Raw genomic sequence first — 21815 nt, 5'->3', positions numbered from 1 at the left:
ATTTTCTTCATAGGCATGTTGTATATATTGTAATGGTAAACTCTGTAGTTTATACTCCTAATAATATTGCCGTAAAAAAAGTCCAAAACATATATACTCACCTCTTGCCTTCTAGTAACCTCAAGCTTTTGGCTTCATATTCTCCCTCAAAAGTTGTTTGCTCACACCACGAAGAATCAAAGCAGGCCAGTAAAATGAAGAGTAAGTGAACATGAAACTAAAACAAATATTATACAAACCCATAGTATATATTTAAAACACACACAAAGAAAGTAATCTAGCACCAAAGAAACTGTATTGCCTTGATAGATCTTTTATAGAAAATGCAAAAGCAGTATTTGTTGGTGCAGAAGTAGGAGAATATTTGTAAGAACAGAACCTGTAAAGCGAAAATTACTTTTCATTCTTCCCAAATTAACACTATATACAAATCATAAAATAAAAAGTATGGGATGGCAAAAGAGAAATTGATAGGGAAAATAGCCAATAAAATTACTAGCTCACTCACGTTTACTAGCTTCAATCGCTTCTAAGGCTCTCTTATAACACCCATGCTGAAAAGCCAATTAATGTGGTCTTTTGCATCCCTAACAAACAACCACAAAATAGCAAATTGAAATTTAGATTATATACTTATTACAGAAAAACAAGAGCAAGATAAGGAATGTAAATCATATTTTTTGAAAGCAGGAATGCAAATCATATAAATCAAAGGAATTAAACATCTGACAACTGTTTTCAAAAAAAAAAAAAAAACGTCTGACAACTGTATATTAAATTCATCAAATAATGCATCACCCCATTAGAAATGCTTGGTTTCTTAAGATTTCTTTTCCGGTAGATAGTGTGAAATTTATTAACTCCTTGGATTAACTGAAAATGGGTACTTGGCTAACAGAAATTTGGATAAAAGTTTATTCTTGATCAGTTAACGAACTTGGTTTCAGTCAATCATGGGGTATTTCCGTCCAAACAACAATAAAGATAAAATCAAAAAGAAAATAGATTTTACTAATTGAAAATATAAAAAGATCCAAATGAAAAAGGAAACAGAAATTAGAAAAGTTGAAAAAGGAAAAGGATAGTACTAATGATGAACGTAGATTGTTATTGATTAACTGATTTACATGAATTATGCAGTACCTATATGAGAGCCAGCATAAGACTCTCCTAGGGTGTAGGTACTGCCTATTGACTATAACTAACTATTACTGACTAAAGCATATAACAATAGTAATATAAAAACTATAACATGTTACATGGCTAACACGCCCCCTCAAGCGCAAAGTAGTGAAGTAACGACATTGAGCTTGGAACGCAGAGTAGCAAAACGTTGAGTAGGTAGTGGTTTGGTGAAGATATCTGCTATCTGATCTTGAGTAGACACAAAACTCACCACGAACTCGCCTGAGGCGACCTTGTCACGGACAAAATGATAGTCTACCTCAATATGTTTGGTACGAGCATGAAAAACCGGATTAGCAGTCATGTAAGTAGCCCCCAAGTTGTCGCACCACAACGTAGCTGGGTGACTGGAGTGCAAACGTAACTCCTGTAGTAATGATATAACCCACGTGATTTCAGCTGCTAAATCTGCTAAACCCTTGTATTCGGCCTCTGTCGAGGAGCGAGCAACTGTTACATGGCTAACACTAATTGACTAAAAATTATTTAAAAAAACTTAAAAAATTAATTACACTTTCCTTTTGAAAACTTTAAATTATTTAAATTTTAAAGAAATTAATTAAATATGGGTTGTATGATTTTTTATAATAATTACAATTAATTCATTCAAATATGGAGGAGGAAGAAAAAATCAAATGCGATATGGTGAAAATGAATATACTTAAGGTATAAAAGTATAATTGCACATATATTAGTATAATTGACTAATAATAATTGTCTAATAATTATTATGGTAATTAATCTAAATATTGATCGTCGAATTTATTTTTATATTATTTATAATTAAATTATTTTTCATTTTATCATATTTATTTTAGTAATAATATAATTATATAAGTCATATTACATATCGATCTTTTTAAAATAATTGTAATCAAACAAGTCATATATTATTCAATTAATTGAGTAATACTTTTGCACTAATCTTATAATCAAATAAATGTACACGTTCAATATTATAATTTTTTATAATTTCATCTTTATTTTTATTATCTTAATATATAATAAAAAAAATGTATCCGTGCATCGCACGGGTAATTAGACAAATATTAGCCCTAATTCAAGCCAGGAGAACATCATAAAATATAAACGATCCAACCAATTTCATCAATTGCGCTATATAATATTCAATGTTATAATTTATATAATTGTATATCAATCCAAATATTCTTAAAATATTATAACAAATCCATTCCTTGCAACGCAAGGGCGAAAATACTAGTAATAATAATAATAATAATAATAATGAAATTACTTCGTGGATCTTGAATGCAAGACTTTATGGGTTCAGAGATTATTTAACATTTTTATAGTTATTAGTCCAGATTAGATAATACTAAAAGACAAACAAGAATAAAAACACAAGTGAAAGAAATGAACCCGGACACAAGAAATGATCATGCAGTTCGGAGCTAAAACTCCTACGTCTACGGGGCTACTCAGCTTTTGCCCAATCCACTAGATGCATCAAGGTTTACAACAGTTGGAATATATCCCAAACGTACAATGGTTCTAAACCAACACAACCTTCAACATCTACACTTGAATTGACAAAACTGCAAGCCGGGAATTCTTCAATTTATCACCACGACTCAGCATCAACGACAGTCTCAAAGACAGTAGCAAAACACCATCAATTTTTCAAATAAATCTTCTTGAAAATCACGTGTGAAGCTCTGAACATATATCGAGTAAAGAGATGGGAAATAGAGCTTCAAGTGCCTTTCTATTTATAGCATAGCATCCTTTAACAACCCTCACAAATATAGATATGAAAACCACCTTGATTAAATGAGAGCCACACTCCTTAAAAATTTGTTAGCCACACAAATTAAATTGGTGGACTAATTCCTTGTTGAGAGTTTGCTGTCTAAGACAGCATCCGCTGACACAGCTTCACTTTCAGCACTGGCGGACTGACTGACTGACGGTCTAAAAAACAAATAAAAACTAGATATAGGCTAAGTGTATTTTTAACAAATAATATAGCCAATAACAAAGGACCGTGTATCATTTGTATACTTACAATCTCCCCCTTTGGCAATTATTTGACAAAAATCACCTTCAAACAAACTTAGGCATTTTTAAGAAATTAAACATAAATCAATTTATTTAGCATGCCATAAGTTAGTTTGGTAACAAATATGACTACCACAAGGATAAATACATATCAGAAAAAGAGAAGAGAAAATACCAACGAAAGATAGCCCAAGAGACGGATCATGACACTTCATCCAAAAACGTACTTAACCAACCATCAAAATATAGAGAATACTCATTCATCATCATAATGTACCATTATCCAATCATTCAACCATTCAACAGTAGAATAATATTCATTAACATCCATCCACCATTTCATCAAAAACCACATTAAGTTATCCATAAACCAGCAGTAAAAACAGTTTGAACTTCTCCCCCTCAATTGAACTTCTCCTCCCCCTCAATTTATCCACTCCCCCTTTTTGTCGAAGAATTGACAAAGGGTGATCATCTATGTACGTCAGTGTGGATTGGGAAGCTTGAACACGAGCATGTAGCACATGAATAGCAGCTGTGTCAAGCGCTGAAGTAGCCCTGGGCAAAGGAAAAGAGGGTGAGCTAGAGGGTGTAACACCCATAACAGGACTAATAACTGGAGCAGGAACTGTCTGAAGATGTGCACGATCATCATAGTGGCGTTCTAGACATAACCGTAGTTTGACAGTATACTTTCCAAGAATTTCAAGCAGCGGTTCATTTTTGTAAAGAGCAAAACCTTGAGCTTTTAGCAACGCAAAAATTAGACTTGGAAATGGAAGATGAATCTTTGACTCCTTTTTCGTTAAAACAAAATCAATGATACGATTGAAGATAATTTCACCAATAGAATAACCACCAATCCATACCAACTGAAATCTATACAAATCACCGTACTCTTCATATGCAATCCACGTTCATAGTAGTATTCACCCCGTAGATATTCTCATACAATAAGCAGTTCAATCCATCAATAAGATAGTCTAAATAATATGATAATCTGAATAAAGATAATCCGAATAATATGATAATTTGAATATTGATAATCCAAAAAATATGATGATCCAAATGATGGTCCGAACAGTATGATATTCCAGATAATTATGTTTCTCCTCAATTGTGACTATTTCATCACAATATCATACTGAGACAGCTCTTGGAGAAAGTTGTAACAGGCACCTGCACAAGTGAAAAAGAAACGAGAAACCCAGAACTAGGCACACGCAACTTGAAAAACCACTCAGCAAATAAGGGAAACGCACTTATAAACACAGAATCAAGAATTGTCAATTTGGATCAAATAAAGCAAGAAGATAAGCACATAAAACAGAAGGCACATCCACGTAAAGCAGCTTCACGCACAGGATTATCACAGATAACACATAGAGCACATAAGCAGACATGAAATAGATGTCAAGTTGTAACAGACGAAGCAAAAAAAATAAGGCAGATACTTTCAGGTAAAGCAGATTGAAAGCACATTTTGCACAAAAGCACACAAAGAGTATCAAATACGGTCATGACCGGACCAGCAAGTATAGAAGACAAACACTTTCAAACTCAGATCACACTTCAGATTGGCAAGAAGGAATAGAAACAGGAAAGGTGAACACTGAACCAGATACAATTTTAGAGAAAACCACAGAATCAGACAAAACATGTTCAGACATATAAATCAGTCACAAGAAAAGTTTATAAAACAGATAGAGATACGCACATTAACAAAAAGATCATCTTAGGCACATTCAAATGAGCAAATAATCAAGACATAAAAATAGAATATGAGAGCAAACCAAAACGAAGGTAAATAGATAGTAGTCACCACTTGTGAGGACACATCACCCTTAGGTCAGGCTATGAGCTGATTGTGAGACAGAGCAGCAACAAGAGGATCTAGGCTCGGCTCACATTCTTCTTCTAGGTCAGCACGGTTGATTAAGTCAGAACTAGATTCATACCATCGGCCATGAACAACCACCTTGTGAAACAGAGGAGAACTTTGAGCATCTGTATCAAGAGACAGATTTACGTAGGACTTGACAATCAACCATTCTGAATAGGAACCAATGTTTTGAACAGTTTGGAGTAGATCCAGGTTTTTGAGTAGAGGGATGATGTTGCAATGCTTCATCTCGATCAATATCCTTCTGAAGCAGCAATCCTCTTTGACTATGAGCTTACCATAAATCCATCAGCTTCGGATCTCGCAATATAGACTTGAAATATCAACTTTGGAGTTTTTACGAGGCGCAGCAGGATCGGCAACAGGGCTGGTGACACATCAACAGAACTGGGAGCCCTTTTATCAAGTCATGCGAGGTACTGGAGTAGTCATAGCTAACTTTGTCTTTCTTCTTTTCTTAAAGAAGCAACATGTGTCTTACTTTTGAAGAGCTTGTTCAATAGGCACCTGATAAGAGGCACAAACACAGACATACCAGAGCAAGAAACGGGTAATTTTGAGGTTAATTCAGATAATGATTCGGTAGTACTGGCAAACCAAGATACTGAACCAATAGAGCTTGGAATAGTGACAGACGTAGAGATAGGCATAGAACATGTAGAACTAGAGACCGAAACAGGGTCATCAGATTTTGAGACACCGAAAGCAGTAGGCAAGTCAACATATAATGCAATATCACGTATATTGAACGTAGAAGCATCAGGAGTTGTGACTTGCACGGGCCTAGACCTTCCTAAAACAGAGGGAGCAACAGAACCAGAAACAGAGTGTGAAACATCAAGAGCAGATATAGGAATAGAAACAGTGCCATATACTACTGAATCAAAAACTGATAAAGATGGAGTAGGTAAAACATCATATATATATACCCAAAAAAACATAATAACCAGTAGAAGGCATAATTAAAAGACAGATTTAGGAGCCGATAATGAAAGCATAAAAAACTGTTAAATTAAACAAAATACAGGTATTGAGAAAATACCAACTAAAGAATATGAATTTAGAAGGTACCACTTTTCCATTGTAGTGCATTTGGTATTTTCTGGGTTATAAAATCTGCTTTCCTGACCCAAACTTGTTTTACAAATGGTGCAATGCGCTTGTGAATGTATTTCTCAACCCTTTGATCCTTGTAGAAATAGTAGCATTCAGGTCTGGTGTGGCCGCGCATCCTGCAATAATGACATATAGGGTTATATCTCATGCGATGAAGGTTTGGATGCAATACATTACCATAGCCTTGTCTAGTTGCACTAGATTTTGAAATGGCACAATCTGATTCAGAGGCTGTAACACGGTGTTGTGAAATTGAGCTTGATTCAGGCATGTCATGCACTGGTTCAAATTCTATAATACGGCATTGTTGAGTTGAGTTTAATTCAGGCGTGTTATGAACTGGTTCAGATTCTTTAACAAAGACAGTATCTTTGTTCTTGCCACCGGTGAAGCCAAGCCCAAATTTGGTAGTAGTTTGTCTTCCTGAATCAAGTATTTCATCAAGTGTAGATGTGGTGTCCATCATCTTGATTTGCCGTTTGAGAGTGTCCAGCTCCTGTTGTAGCTTTTCCTCACGTTCAAGACTAGCCTTCAGTAGGATTTCTTTTTCAGAAGCTTGATTTTTGTACACTTTTCTTGCATCTTCTAATACACCAATTTGACTAGACAAAGAACGATGAACTTTAAGTAAAACCTCCCATCTGGAGTACAATTTTTTGTATTCTAATTCATAAGACATAGGAGATAACTCACGATCTTCAGCTGAATTATATTCTCCACTGTCTGAACCAGCGAGCTCTTCTGCGTCAGGATCAGCATCAGCTATTGCGGTGAAGGCCACAAAATTCCCAGATATTTCGTCAACATCTGACCCAGCAACTTCTGATTCAGGTTCATCATCGCTCCAGGTTAGGGCCGTCATGGACTTCTTTCTTCGTAAGTATGTTGCACACTCGGCCTGAACATGTCCAAATCCTTCGCATTCATAGCATCGGATGCCCTTGTTCGCTTTGTCTTTAGATTTACCAGTACGTGAGCCAAATGATCTTGATGTTGATGCTCCAGATTTTGCCACACCTTTTGAGCTACTTGAGTTGATCCCTTTCTGATTTTGTACCCTAGCATTTTGTGTGTAATTCTTTTGCTTAACCTGTTTTAAAATTTTAGAGAAATGTTTAGATAATAAAACAACAGGATCATCAGAAAGCTCATCTGTATCAGGTAATTCAAAATCTTGTCCTTCAGCGTTGAATGCAACAGACTTCTGTTTCTTTGTATGATCAGTCAGGATCTCCATTTCGTACGTCTTGAGGCTTCCCATCAGTGCTGCAACAGTTTTTTTTCCCAACCTGTGTTTTCTTGGATAGCGGTCACTTTCATTCGAAAGCGATGTGGTAGAGAACGTAAGATCTTCTTGACCAGCTTTTGTTGGGAAAATGGCTCGCCTAGCACAACAGCTCGATTTGCAAGTTCTTGAACACGTTCATTGAAACTCACAATGTCCTCGTTTTCGTTCATTCGTAATTCTTCGAAATCAGATTGAACCAGTTGTAATTTAGACTGTCTTACTGAGTCAGTGCCTTCATAGGTAGTTTCCAGTATTTCCCACGTAATTTTTGCAGAGTCACAACCTGTAACCAAAGTGAATTGGCTTTCATGCATTAGTGAATATATTATATCGAACGCTTTATTGTTATATCCAGCAAGGGTCCTTTCAGCTGCATCCCATTCAACTTCTGGTTTGAGCACATTGGGATCATTTGCTGTTTCACCCGCTTTTGTGGGATGTTCCCAACCAGTTAGGACGGCTTTCCAGATAAGTTCACCATGTGCTTTGATATGCATCCTTGTACGTGCTTTCCAGTAAGCATAGTTGTCACCATTTAGTTCGGGAGGTGGTTTATTCATTCTGAAACACTCAACACACAGTGAGACAGAACAAAAAACAGCAAGAACCGAAAATAAAACACCAAAAAGGCACCAAAGAATTGAGTTCAAGAAACACGAGATCGCCAGATCGGTAGACTAATAGATTAAGTCCCCGGACTCTGATACCAATTGAAAATACTTCGTGGATCATGAATGCAAGACTTTATGGGTTCAGAGATTATTTAACATTTTTATAGTTATTAGTCCAGATTAGATAATACTAAAAGACAAACAAGAATAAAAACACAAGTAAAAGAAATGAACCCGGACACAAGAAATGATCACGCAGTTCGGAGCTAAAACTCCTACGTCTGCGGGGCTACTCAGCTTTTGCCCAAGCCACTAGATGCACTAAGGTTTACAACAGTTGGAATATATCCCAAACGTACAATGGTTCTAAACCAACACAACCTTCAACATCTACACTTGAATTGACAAAACTGCAAGCCGGGAATTCTTCAATTCATCACCACGACTCAGCATCAACGACAGTCTCAAAGATAGTTTCAACACCATTAATTTTTCAAATAAATCTTCTTGAAAATCACGTGTGAAGCTCTGAACATATATCGTGTAAAGAGATGGAAAATAGAGCTTCAAGTGCCTTTCTATTTATAGCATAGCATCCTTTAACAACCCTCACAAATATAGATATGAAAACCACCTTGATTAAATGAGAGCCACACTCCTTAAAAATATGTTAGCCACACAAATTAAATTGGTGGACTAATTCCTTGTTGAGAGCTTGCTGTCTGAGACAGCATCCGCTGACACAGCTTCACTTTCAGCACTGGCGGACTGACGGTCCAAAAAACAAATAAAAACTAGATATAGGCTAAGTGTATTTTTGACAAATAATATAGCCAATAACAAAGGACCGTGTATCATTTGTACACTTACAAATAATAATAATAATAATAATAATAATAATAATAATAATAATAATAATAATAATAATATAAGTGGTTTGTGGTAATGGTGGTGGTTGTGGTGATTGTAGTGGTGGTGGTGGTACGGTGATGGTGGTGTGCTTGTGGTGGTGATAGTGTTGGTAGCGGTGGTGATGGTGGTGGTGATAGTGGTGATGGTGATGGTGATGGTGGTTGTTGTGGTGGTTATGGCTGGTTGTGTGGTGGTGGTAGGTGTCGTGTAAATATATATTAACGAAAATAGAGATTTATTTACAAAAAAATAATATAATCCCAACCAAAACTAGTACGAAACTAGTACAAAGTAAGGGTGGGCAATTCGGTTCGGTTTATCCGAACCGAACCTAACCGAACGATTTAGTAAAAATTGAACGGTTCAAGATTCTTGTTAAATGAACGGTTCGGTTTTTAACCGAACCGAATTCGTTTTAATAATAATAATAATAATAATAATAATAATAATAATAATAATAAAGAAGTAAATCTAAGTCTCTTGATGCCTACTACATCGTTCAGTTCATATCCTCACTACTATCTCTCTTAAATTTTTTATTTGATTTAATTTCTTTATAGTTATTCTCTACTTTGCACTTTTGTTGTTTGTTGCAATTGTTCTTTACCTCACAATTAGTATTTAGTAGGATGTTTGAACTTTGAATTTGCTATTTTGTTATATAATGTTTAGATTTTGGATATGGATATATTATTTGATTATGTAAATATGTATTGTTTGGTAGTATGTTCGGAAAATATGAAACTGTTGAATTTTAGGATCTTAAACCGACCGGAATCCCAAACCGTGATGAGGGGATGATGGATGAACAAGATATTTCTTTACAATTTCGATTGTTATGTTAATTTTGTGTTTGAATTGTTTTGTTGTTATGCAATATTTATATTTTAGACTTTGGATTATGCGAATATGTATTGTTTGGTAGTGTGTCGTTTGGAATATTAGTAAATGTTGAAAATTGAACATCCTAAACCGAACCGAATCCTGAACTGAAATAATTCCGAACCGAAACCAAATCGAACTTTATTGTAAAACCGAATGGTATCATTTTTTGTAATACCGAAATACTGATACCGAAACCGAAACCGAAACCGAAAAAAAATCGAACCGAATCCCGAAGTGCCCACCCCTAGTAAAAAGGGATTTAATTTTTAGAAAAATTCATCGTACCACAACTTGGTTCGAAACCAAAAACAATATATATACGAAAAATATAAATACAAAGAAAGGGTTTTCAAACATAAGGTTTAAACCCAACAATGCAATTAAGAAGACGAGGAAAGATCCAAGTCATGTGTAACACACACTATCCTTAAAACTGATTCGCTACCTCCCGAGAATGTTAGGAGTGTTGTAGTGTCAATCTCCCACGATAAAATGGATCACGACCTTAAGTTTGAGCACTCAAACGAAAGGTCCGGTGAACAAGAACACCAGGCGAGCACCCCATACAGTTTATCGAATTTGTTGGTATAATATTTTTGAAGAAAAAGTGTTGAGAGAAATGGAGAGAAGACAAAATCAATATTTTGGAGTTCTCAAAATCAGCACTAAAACAATCTCCCAATAACGAGCCTTTTCAGACTCATTTTGAGATTTGATTTCCACCCCACGCGCAAAAGAAAAAATCTCTATGCTATACAATTTAATATGCCTTTAAAAGACTCTTGTGTATATAGTGGTGCAAACTCACTTCCCAAACCAATGTGGGACAAGTGCTTTTTAAAGTCTTTCCACCTTCATTTTCCAACTCAAATGAGTCTAGTTTGAGAATCAATTTCTCATTCACCTATTATCTGTTTTGAGCATACAGTATATCAATTTCTTTGTCTTACTACGAAGAACCTGAATCCACTTTGACCCGACCCAAAGCGAAAATGAACTTCACATATATTTGTATCACAAAATAGCCACTTAAATGTTATTTTTAAGCTAAAATTCCAACACACCTAATTTACCAAACACTTTTCTACAATCAGCTAATGCTATCAACTAGTCAAACTCACTAATCCAATCAGCTAACAGTTATCAACTAACAACTATTTACCAAACACCCTCGTGATGTAGTTTGTTTATGCAATTCATATACACACATACAAGCACTTATCGTAATGCATTTGCTTAAACTAAGTTATAATTTATCCTTCAAAAGGCAACTACATGACTTGCAATGTGCATATCTCGATCTTGTGATAATTCTGTTAAACTGTACTAAAAATTTAAAAAATGTATACAACCCCAGGTACATAAAATAGCACCAGCATGCAACAATAGTTAGTCTATATACATAATTACCATAGTAAATTTATATATACTTACACTAGTAGTGACTTCTATAAATTTATTTTTTAAAATTTTTTTAAAAAAAAAATCAATTGTTGTACCATTTTAAAAATTTCAATTAAAAAATTGTAATGTTATATTTGTTTATATTAATTTAAGAGATCGGAAAATGAAATTTTAGTTCATCAACATAATTGTTCTTTACTTGCGGTTTTAGTCCATAACTTTTTACCATTGTAATATATACCCTAAACTCATCAAAAAGTTGCATTTCTATCTTCCTGAAACGACAAAACTATTAAACTATATTAAAATTGTACTTAAGACATGTTTATTTTATTTTATTTTTATCTTTGTTCTTTTAAAAATTGTCAATTTTGATATTCAATATGCAAAATAGAAAATTAACAACCTTCTTTCGTAATTTCTTTTCTTTTCAATTATGACACATCTTTCCTATTTCCTTACATAACCTAGTTAAATTCATGTTATTTATTTTACAAAAATAATATCGAGACTAAATAAGATTATAATTAAAGAATAAATATTAAAAAGTAATAAAATATACATGATTAAAATTTTAATAGTTCCATTGCTCCAGACGTCAGAACTATAACTTTTTTGAAGAGTTAGAGGTGTACATTGCAACAATAAAAATTTAAGTACTAAAACAGCTAATAAAAAAATAATTGATCGACTAAATTTTTATTTTTTTTCTTAATTTAATTGTAAAAGAATTTTAAAAATTACATTTTTTTAATCCGGACAAGTGACCCTATGGGCCTATGGTCTATGGATATACTTTGCTTTATTTTGAGTGGCATCACTTTATGGAGTTGAAATTCTTCATCATTTTGAGATTCCGTCGCAACGTACGGTCCAATTCCTACTGATCATGTATGCAAAATCAAGCTACAAATATTGTCTTAGGACCTAGTAGATCCTAATCCTAGTAGATCCTATTTGGTAGCATTGTTTTTGATAGTTTGTCTTTAACTAGTACCTTTTTATCATGTTTCTTTACTTTTATTCTACGGTCTTCGAATCAGTTTGCTCACACTTTGGTTAAAGTAGCTGAGTTGCAGCTTGATCGTTTGTATTAGGACGATGTTTTGTTACACTTTTTTTCCTGCCGAGCTTTAATATAATGTTTCGTTGCTGGTTTTCAGAAAAAAAAAAAAAAAAAAAAAAAGCTACAAATATTGTAGATATTCTATCCACTCATTTTGTGTCATTATATCTAAAGTTTGTGCGAAATAGTATCTATATAAGTATTTTGTAGTGAAACCAGCTTAGCTGGCGTGAGAGGTCGTGCACTTTTGTCCCTTAAGAGAGACGTTGGGGATTTGAACCTCCTCTTGTATGATATGATAAAAAAATCAATCTGGTCACCACTTTGACTTTTAATTGGACCGGTCCAGTGCGAATTGGATTAATTTACATATGGTGCGGACTTAAATGTGCCTCCTACAATTAGGACTTGCTCAGAACACCTCTTGATCTTAACCAAAAAAAAAAAAAAAAAATTTGGAATGACTTTCTTTATAATTTTCTACACATACAATTTAATTTCGCCCACAATTCTATATCCCTTTTCCCCATTAGAGGTACCAAAGGCAGAGAATTATGCATAAAGCTAATATGAAATCTATGGTTCTAAGAAGAATTAATTTTGAGTTTAATCCTTTGACTATTATTTATTTTCGATTTTAGTTATTGACCTTTGAAATTATTAAATTTAACCTTGTAGTATCGAATGATTTTTAATTGTAATTCACTGTAAGTTTTTCTATGTGTGAGTGATTAAAATTGATGGCCTGGTGAAATTATGACTCTTATAATAAAGAAATTAAGACTTCGTTTCTAGTGTGTGAGAAATAATTGGTGCAATACTTATGACTTTTAATTTTATACAAAATGTGAACAATTTAGACAATAAAAATTTAATAGTGGATTACAATTAGAAAGGAATTGAATTAACTCGTTCTAAAAACACTTAATATGTTATCTTGTCATGATTAAAATTATTTAAGGTTGGAAATAATAGTGTCTTAAAGAAATATTTAAAAAAAAAAAAAACAAACAATCCAAATAAAATATGCCTAGGAAGCCTTTGAATGTGATGGTCTCGATTTAGTATAAGCCTAGAGGAGGAAAAAGGGAGGGGGATGTATAGACTTATAGATGATTTTGAAATTCATTTTCAATATAATAGAACGACTTTTAAAAGTTGACTAAGAGAGTTTAATTTTCAATATACTTTTTAGGGGGCGTTTGGTTCACGGAATTTTGAATTACCTAGGTTAGGTAATAGGATTACTAATGTGAGATTTTGGTAATGTAAGATTACCTTATGTGTTTGGTTTAAATTGTAGAATATAATATTACCTTGTTTGTTTAAGTGTTATATTTTAGGTTATATGGATCAATTTACTATAATGTCCTCAATACTATATATATATATATATATATATATATATATATATATATATATATATATATATATATTATATTTGTATGTATGAATGTATATCAAATTATCAATACTTAAATATTAAAAAATAAATATATAAATATACACACATGTAGATTTGATTATATAAACATAATAATAATAATAATAATAATAATAATAATAATAATAATATTATTATTATTATTATTATTATTAGCACATACAAATAAATATAAGTAACCAATAAGAGTAAATGAGAAAAAGATTTTTATAATGTTTCGAGAATGATGTAATTCTTCTATTCCAGTCTTCTTCTTTTCCACACTAAAAACGAATTTAGTACTAATCTTGTATCTACACAAATTACAAGTACAGTAAGCCCAAACACGTGCTTTGGCCACTAAGCTAACACCAAATTTGTCGAAATTTTTCACGCTGATTTCTCTAATTAAGTATGCTACTCATCTTTCTACAGCTCATAAAGAGATTTACAACAATTAAATCATTCTAAGTTGATAAACTCCTCCAACTAAAAAAGATAGTAAAGCTTTAAAGCTATTGAGAATCTGACTATACTTTAATTTATTCATAACAAAACCACATGTTTATTACTGCAACACCACATGCACATACTTTTATGTTAAATATTGACATTTTGGTCAATAAATATTCACATAAGTTACATGTAACGTAACCTTGAATTCAAATAAATTAATTTTCACAATAAATGTCATTTTAGCACTTACATACATTAATTCATCTCAAATAGAATATACATATAACTACAAATTATTATAGCATAGATCAGACTATCCTTGCAAGATGAACTAAGTTCTTTTAAATTTTTTTTTGTTGGTACAAATAAAATTAATCTATAACAAAATATAGAATGAAAAAATTATAATTAATTTCTTTTAAGCGACACCTATATTGATATTTTTATTTTAATATTTTAAATTAACATATGATTATATATTAAGTCACTACATCATCAAATTCATTTCAATATACTATGGTCATTGTTTGGCAACATAATTAGCTTATAAGCTAATTTTGACTATTTTTACTACTATTAACTGTTTGACTTGGTTAACCAACCAATATTAGTGTTTTGATCTTTTTTCTCTAACAACTTATTACTCCAAAACGCTAAAATTCAAAAAGCTACTCAAAGTAGCTTTTTCAATCAGCTTTTTGAGAAAGTCATTTTGCATATAATCAGCTATTAGCTAACTGTAAATTTGTCAAACATCTTTTTACAACTAGTTAATGCTATCAATTAGTCAAACCCACTAACCCAATCAGCTAACAACTATTTACTAAATACCCCCTATATGTTTGTTTTGAAAGTAAGTTCATTTTCACAATATTAATGCAAATGCACCATTATATTAAAGACAGTAAATAAGTTCATTAAACAAACACAAGAAGTTACGTTCATTTTCACAATACTATAAGTTTATTTTTAAAACTACAACATGTTAATTTTCAAAATTGTAATGCAACTACATCATAATGTTGGATCTCTTATTATTTAAGCATTATTGCAGGTTCATTTAATTTTTACAATTTTAATGATTCATTTTTACAATTTTGAATGTTCATCTTTATAACAAAAACACAAATACAACATAATACCAATAATGAACCTAAAATAGGTTCATTAAAAAGATAGTGGAAGTCGATTTTCACAATACTAAAGGTTCATTTTATCAATAATATTGTAAGTCTTCAATAAATAACTAAGTTTTAAATTAAAATATATTAATATAAGTATAATTCAAAAGGTATCAATGATATATTTTTAATAATATGTTTTTGAAAATTGATTTATATATATATATATATATATATATATTTTGAATAGATATATATATATATATATATATATATATATATATATATATATATATATATATATATATATATATTGTTGGTTCATTAAAATGATAATTAAAAACAATATGCATAAATGATAATAGACAAATTGATATCATTTTAATGAACCAACAAAATATATATATATATATATATATATATATATATATATATATATATTAATTATAATAATGAATCATGATATTTTTTAAAGACCTTACAATATTATAATAATAATCTATATCCATGATGCTTGATCTTGGTCCAATCATATAATTTGCCAAATAACTACCCCAATACCTAAGTTTAATATATTTTTTTTTTGAACCATATATGATCCATGTGGTGTAATGAATGGTGGTTTGGCTACCTTCGTATCTTGACCTCGTGGATGATAATTTTCAAATTTCTTTACAAAAGAGAAACTTGAAAAGAACACTAAAATAATGTTGAATTCAATTCCAAATACAAAATATAGTTAGGGGTGTAAACTTTGGTAAAAGTTTGATTAATCAACCAAATCGAAGAATTTTTGTTAATTATTTTTTAATAGAAATATTTCAGTTTGGTTAATGGTTAATTCGGTTTGAGAGTGACTGGGTGAGAGAGAGAGAGTGAGTGTGTGTTTAGTTAACTATTTTTTTTTATACTTTTATAACTTTTAGAATTTGTGCTTTTCTATTTGTAGTAGTGCTATTGTATTGTTTTGTATAATTTCTTATAGATTTATTATTACAGGTATTGAAGTAATTGGTAATGTTAATTTTATTACTCCGGTATAATTTTAAGGATTTAAAAATTTAACTAAAATTTTTCCGTTAATCAGTTAATCTCCAGTTAATTCGGTAATACAAAGTTCGGTTTCATTAACCGTTAAAATTTTAAAATTTTCAATTAATTCGGTTTAGTTAACTGAATGCACACCCCTAAATATAATTGTTTTCAAATTCAAAAATATTAATAAAGTAAATAATTGAATTACAAATAATAATAATAATAATATCTTCAAAAAAAATAATAGTATTGGATCGGAGTTCTAATAATAATAATAATAATAATAATAATAATAATAATAATATACCCAAAAATAAATCTAAAAATTTATCTATATAAAATTTATCACATGAACCCCAAATCGCATATCAAATCATAAAAAGTAAATATGATAAATTATAGGTTTTGTGATCTAACAAATTGTAGAGTTCTGTATGTATTCTTATTATTTCTCATGATGGGGGATGAAGAGATATATCATATATCTCTATTGGAGATTATATATAACCCCTTTATATAGTAACAAATATGTATATTTTACTAATTTTAGTATTTTAGATTTAGCCCCTCATCAAAATAGAGATATATTACTTATAATATCTACGAACAGAGTAATCGCTTAGATTTTCTAATTCGATTTATCTTTCATGTGCGCTTAGAAAGGAGATATATGATATATCATATGAGAACAAGCACTTTTATAAAAAGTTTTAGTTAATCTCATCAATCAAATGAAAACTCTACACCTAAACTATGAATATTCATCTATCGTATATACTAACCCCAAGGGGACGGTTCAAGAGCAGAGATGCTCCCAGTGAATGATGGGTTAGATCTGAGTTGTTGATCAAATCTAGATCAACGGCTCAAATCAATGAAAATTTAAATAAATAAAAAAAAAAGGTGCGTCCTCAATTTAAGAAGCAAACTGTAAAAATGGACCACCTTAAGAAGAAAAACGCCGCACCTAAAGCTTTAGGATGACCACTTTAAGTTTCAACAACTGGCGCACTTTAAGCACACAGACCACGCACCTGAAAACCATGCACCTAAAGTTTTAAACCGACTCACCTTAAGTTTCAACAACTGATGCACCTTAAGCACACAGCAGAAAAACTATGCACCTTAAACACAAAACCACACACCTTAAGAAAAACAACGCATCTTAAATGTGACCTAGCTAGATGAAAAAGAAAAGAAACTAAATTTGACACAGTATTTTTTTTAATCTGTGTTCAATCTGGACGGTCCTTTTTAGTGAGATCAACTACTATCATTCAGCCCATCTTTCCACTTGGGCATAGTATCCCTAAGTGATCTCTTTTCCTATCCCCAATTAGTAAACACTATATACATAAAAAGTTACTCCACTACTGCACAACAAAGAATAAACTCCTATAATTAAATACTCCACACAAGACTGCATGGAGTATCATTGAAAATAATTATAAATATTCTCCATAATTTGGCCCTAATTTTTATGGCTCCATGCCAATCCGCTCCTCCATCCATTTACATATGATCAGTAGGAGTTGTGCGTCAACTATGGTGGTCACTGGAAACACTGCTATCAACATTATTCCAGCAGGTATATATGCATTATATTTAATTATCTCATCTGTATATATTTTAGTTCTGGCAGCACAGTTCTCCATTATTACCATATTTATATATATATAATTAAACTCACAAGTGCTATTATGGATTATTTGGGTTCAGATTGTGTTAACCAACTGGTTCTGGAAAATATTGCTGATGATATACCAAAGCCTCCTCCTAAAACCAGGTTTCAATGGCCGCCTGAACACCACTCCATATTCATGGGAATCGTCACAAACCTTGGGGGCATTTACAGTAATTAACATTTGTCCATCCATATGTTTTTAAATTTCTCTACTAATTCCATTAAAACACTTATAGCATAGCATATTATAATTATTTAAAAAAAAACATATGACACATATATACAGAGGCTGTGCCCAGTAAAATTTGGAAGCAAATGGTCGCTTACGTTCCAGGGTTAACGAGGGCAAATGTTTCCAGTCACCTTCAGGTAATTCACTACGTACTATCATGAGTTAAATCCTTCTATTTTCTCTTTCGTAATCATATCAGATAAAGAAAAAGAATGAAATATATTAGACTTTGGTTTAACTGTACAATTATATTTAATTTACAGAAAGTTAGACTTCTTGATACGCAACTGAAGAAAAGAGGACGACCAAAAAGATGGAACAAGACTGCTAAATCTCATCAAAAGTGGTATAATAGATGCTGCCTTTCTTTTGCTGAGAATGAGGGATGGAATTATCCTAGTTCCGAGAATCATGTTCTTATTGCGGCGGCGGGGAATGAAGATAACAGCTCATTATTGTACTCTCCACTACATTTAGCACATGGCGGAGAAGAACAATTGTTGATGTCGTCCCAATTTTTTGACGACATTATTTGTCAAGAAATTAATGCTGATCAAATGCAGTTTGCGAGTGAGCCCTTTGGCGACAATATTTCTGGAGAAGATAGTTTATATAGCTCAGTTGGTTCCTGTTTGGCCAGAAGCGGACAAGATAATGAATGGGTAAATTACGGTGGTGATGATGATTTTTACTATCAACTTGGCACTAACCAATGTCCTCCCAATCAGGTGTTTTTTTTTTTTTTTTTTTTTTTGGAAAATCATCCCAATCAGGTGTTATTATATATAATATATGCATCTAATTGATCAAAATCAATCGCTAATACCGCACCTTCCATTACATTTTTTTTTTTACTTTTACTATAATATGACGATGAATTTTATCAAATATTATATAGGGGCAAGCAATTGGAGAAGTTATATCTGGACAGGAGCAAGCAGGAACATTTCAACAAAATGTCAACAAGCAGGAATTCTACATCCCAACTCAGGTATGCCCCTCTTTTAACCTTTTCGTTTTTAGACGATGAAATTGCACTTTCGTTTGAAAATCAATGTTGCAAAAATCTCACCTAAGCTTCGATTGATCAACGTCTAAGTGCGGCCGCCCGCCCGCCTAGCGTATCACCATAATCGGTGATCTAAGCGGTCAACCGACTATGCATTCGACTAGGCCGCTTAGGTGTTGATTGCTTAGGTCTCATAGGCCCCAACTACGTCTCCTAAGCATTGATTAGGCCGTCTAGTCAGCCAATTCTTTTTTAAATGAGTTATTTCACTCAAAATATCCTTTTGGAGCGAAATAATTCTAAATTGTTCAAACTCTAGATTTTTTTATGTTAATATTTAATATTTTAGTATTAACTATTAAAGTATTAAATAGTTTATAATTATTAGTCTTAAAATATTAAAAAAATCTTAAACAAATATTTAAAAAATAAAAATAAAATAAAAAACATACCGGCGCCTAGCGGTTTTTTCAACTGTGTTGAAAATACAAAAATATTAATAAAAAAAATTAGAAAATATATACTTTAAAAAAAAATATTTGGTAGGAGATTTTGACAGCTTGTGGGGGCACGTGTGTAAGGCAATCCATTGGTTTGTTAGACTTGGCAGTTGGCCCATTGGGCCTAGTTCTTTTATTCCTTTGCATGCATTTACTCATTAACTTGTGGCCCAAATTGCAACATTTATAGGGTCATGGCTTTGTGGGCAAATTATGCTGTGGACTCACGTCCACCTTGCAAGGTGGACCTGGGTCCAAAACTACGTCGTTTTTGTCTTCTTTTTCTTCTTTTTTTTTTTTTTTTATAGTAAACATATTGCTGAATATAGAGTTATCCAAAAATGTGTGAATGTAGAGGTTTCAAAGTGTGAATGTAGAGTATAGAAATCGTGAATGTAGATTTATGATTGTGTGAATGTAGAGTTGCCCAGAAATGTGTGAATGTGGAGGTTTCAAATTGTGAATATGGAGTATAGAAATCGTGAATGTAGAGTTATGCATGTGTGAATCTGTAATAGAGTTAAAAAGTTCTAGCAACTTGTAGCCCTGTAATGTGTGAATGTGGAGTTCTCAAGTTGTGAATGTGGAGTATAGGACCTGTGAATATAGGTGTGAATATGGAGTTTACAAATTGTGAATGTAGAGTATACTGTATGTGAATGTAGAGTATAGTTACTAAACATATAATCCTATAATGTGTGAATGTGGAGTTTACAAATTGTAAATGTAGAGTATAGTGTATGTGAATGTAGACCCAGGTCCACCTTGCAAGGTGGACCTAGGTCTACATTCACATACACTATACTCTATATTCACATACATTATACTCTACATTCACAATTTGTAAACTCCACATTCACATATTACAGGATTATAGGTTTAGTAACTATATTACCACTGTTATGCATTCACACATTCAAAACTCTATATTCACATGTCCTATACTCTATATTCATAACTTGAGAACTCCACATTCACACATTACAGGACTACAAGTTGCTAGAACTTCTTAACTCTATTACAGATTCACACATGCATAACTCTACATTCACGATTTCTATACTCCATGTTCACAATTTGAAACCTCCACATTCACACATTTCTGGGCAACTCTACATTCACACAATCATAAATCTACATTCACGATTTCTATACTCTATATTCACACTTTGAAACCTCTACATTCACACATTTTTGGATGACTTTATATTCAACAATATGTTTACTAATTTTCTTTTTTTTTTTTAAAAGAGACAAAAACGACGTAATTTTGGACCCAGGTCCACCTTGCAAGGTGGACCTGGGTCCACAGCATAATATATACTATTATATTTCCTCCCCTATTTTCATATATTACACAGTTTATGGTGGTTCGATCCACTAACATTCACCAATAATAATTACGGAGTATTGTTTGAATTAAAAAAATATATTAAAATTTATAATAGTTATAAAGACTAATAAAAATTATAATAAAAGATGTAAATAAATACTCTGTCCCATTTTATCTGTCCTACTTAGTATTCATTGTTTAAACCAACTCTTTATTCTTTGTTATTTTCTTTATCATTTTTTACTTGTTTTTAAATTTAATTTTTTTTTGTGTTTAATAGTACTTTTTAGTGTAGTTTTTAAATATATAAATTAAATAACTTCAATTAAGCCTCGTTAATCGAACCAAACACATCAAATGGGACGAAGGGTGTAATTTTTAAGTTGTAACTTATTATAACAAAAATAAATAAATACATAAATTAATAAATATAATAATCCTTAACTAAAAAAATTGAAGGAAAAATTGGGATGTGGGTAAGGCCAAACCAAATTTGTTCATATTTTGCTCGATCTGGCACAACTCATATTTAATCAGACATGGATAACTATAATAACTCTAACTGAAGAAGTTGAACAACAAAAGTTAATTAATTTTTTTGACAGGAAATGAGGAAAAAAAAAAAAAAAAAAA

General features: G+C 31.9%; 1 long non-coding RNA gene across 1 annotated transcript in view; it reads right to left on the bottom strand.

The window, feature by feature from the left end:
• Positions 1 to 18304: 18304 nt before the first annotated feature.
• The window catches only part of LOC116029070, a 5839-nt gene continuing 2328 nt past the window's right edge, over positions 18305 to 21815 (bottom strand). Inside the window, exon 2 of the long non-coding RNA XR_004100273.1 lies at positions 18305 to 18968. This is a non-coding gene — a long non-coding RNA (uncharacterized LOC116029070). The remainder of the gene's footprint in view (positions 18969 to 21815) is intronic.

This window comes from Ipomoea triloba, chromosome 9, assembly GCF_003576645.1.
Source record: "Ipomoea triloba cultivar NCNSP0323 chromosome 9, ASM357664v1".
NCBI classification, from domain to species: domain Eukaryota; kingdom Viridiplantae; phylum Streptophyta; class Magnoliopsida; order Solanales; family Convolvulaceae; genus Ipomoea; species Ipomoea triloba.
This window is presented reverse-complemented; position numbering and strand designations above follow the sequence as displayed.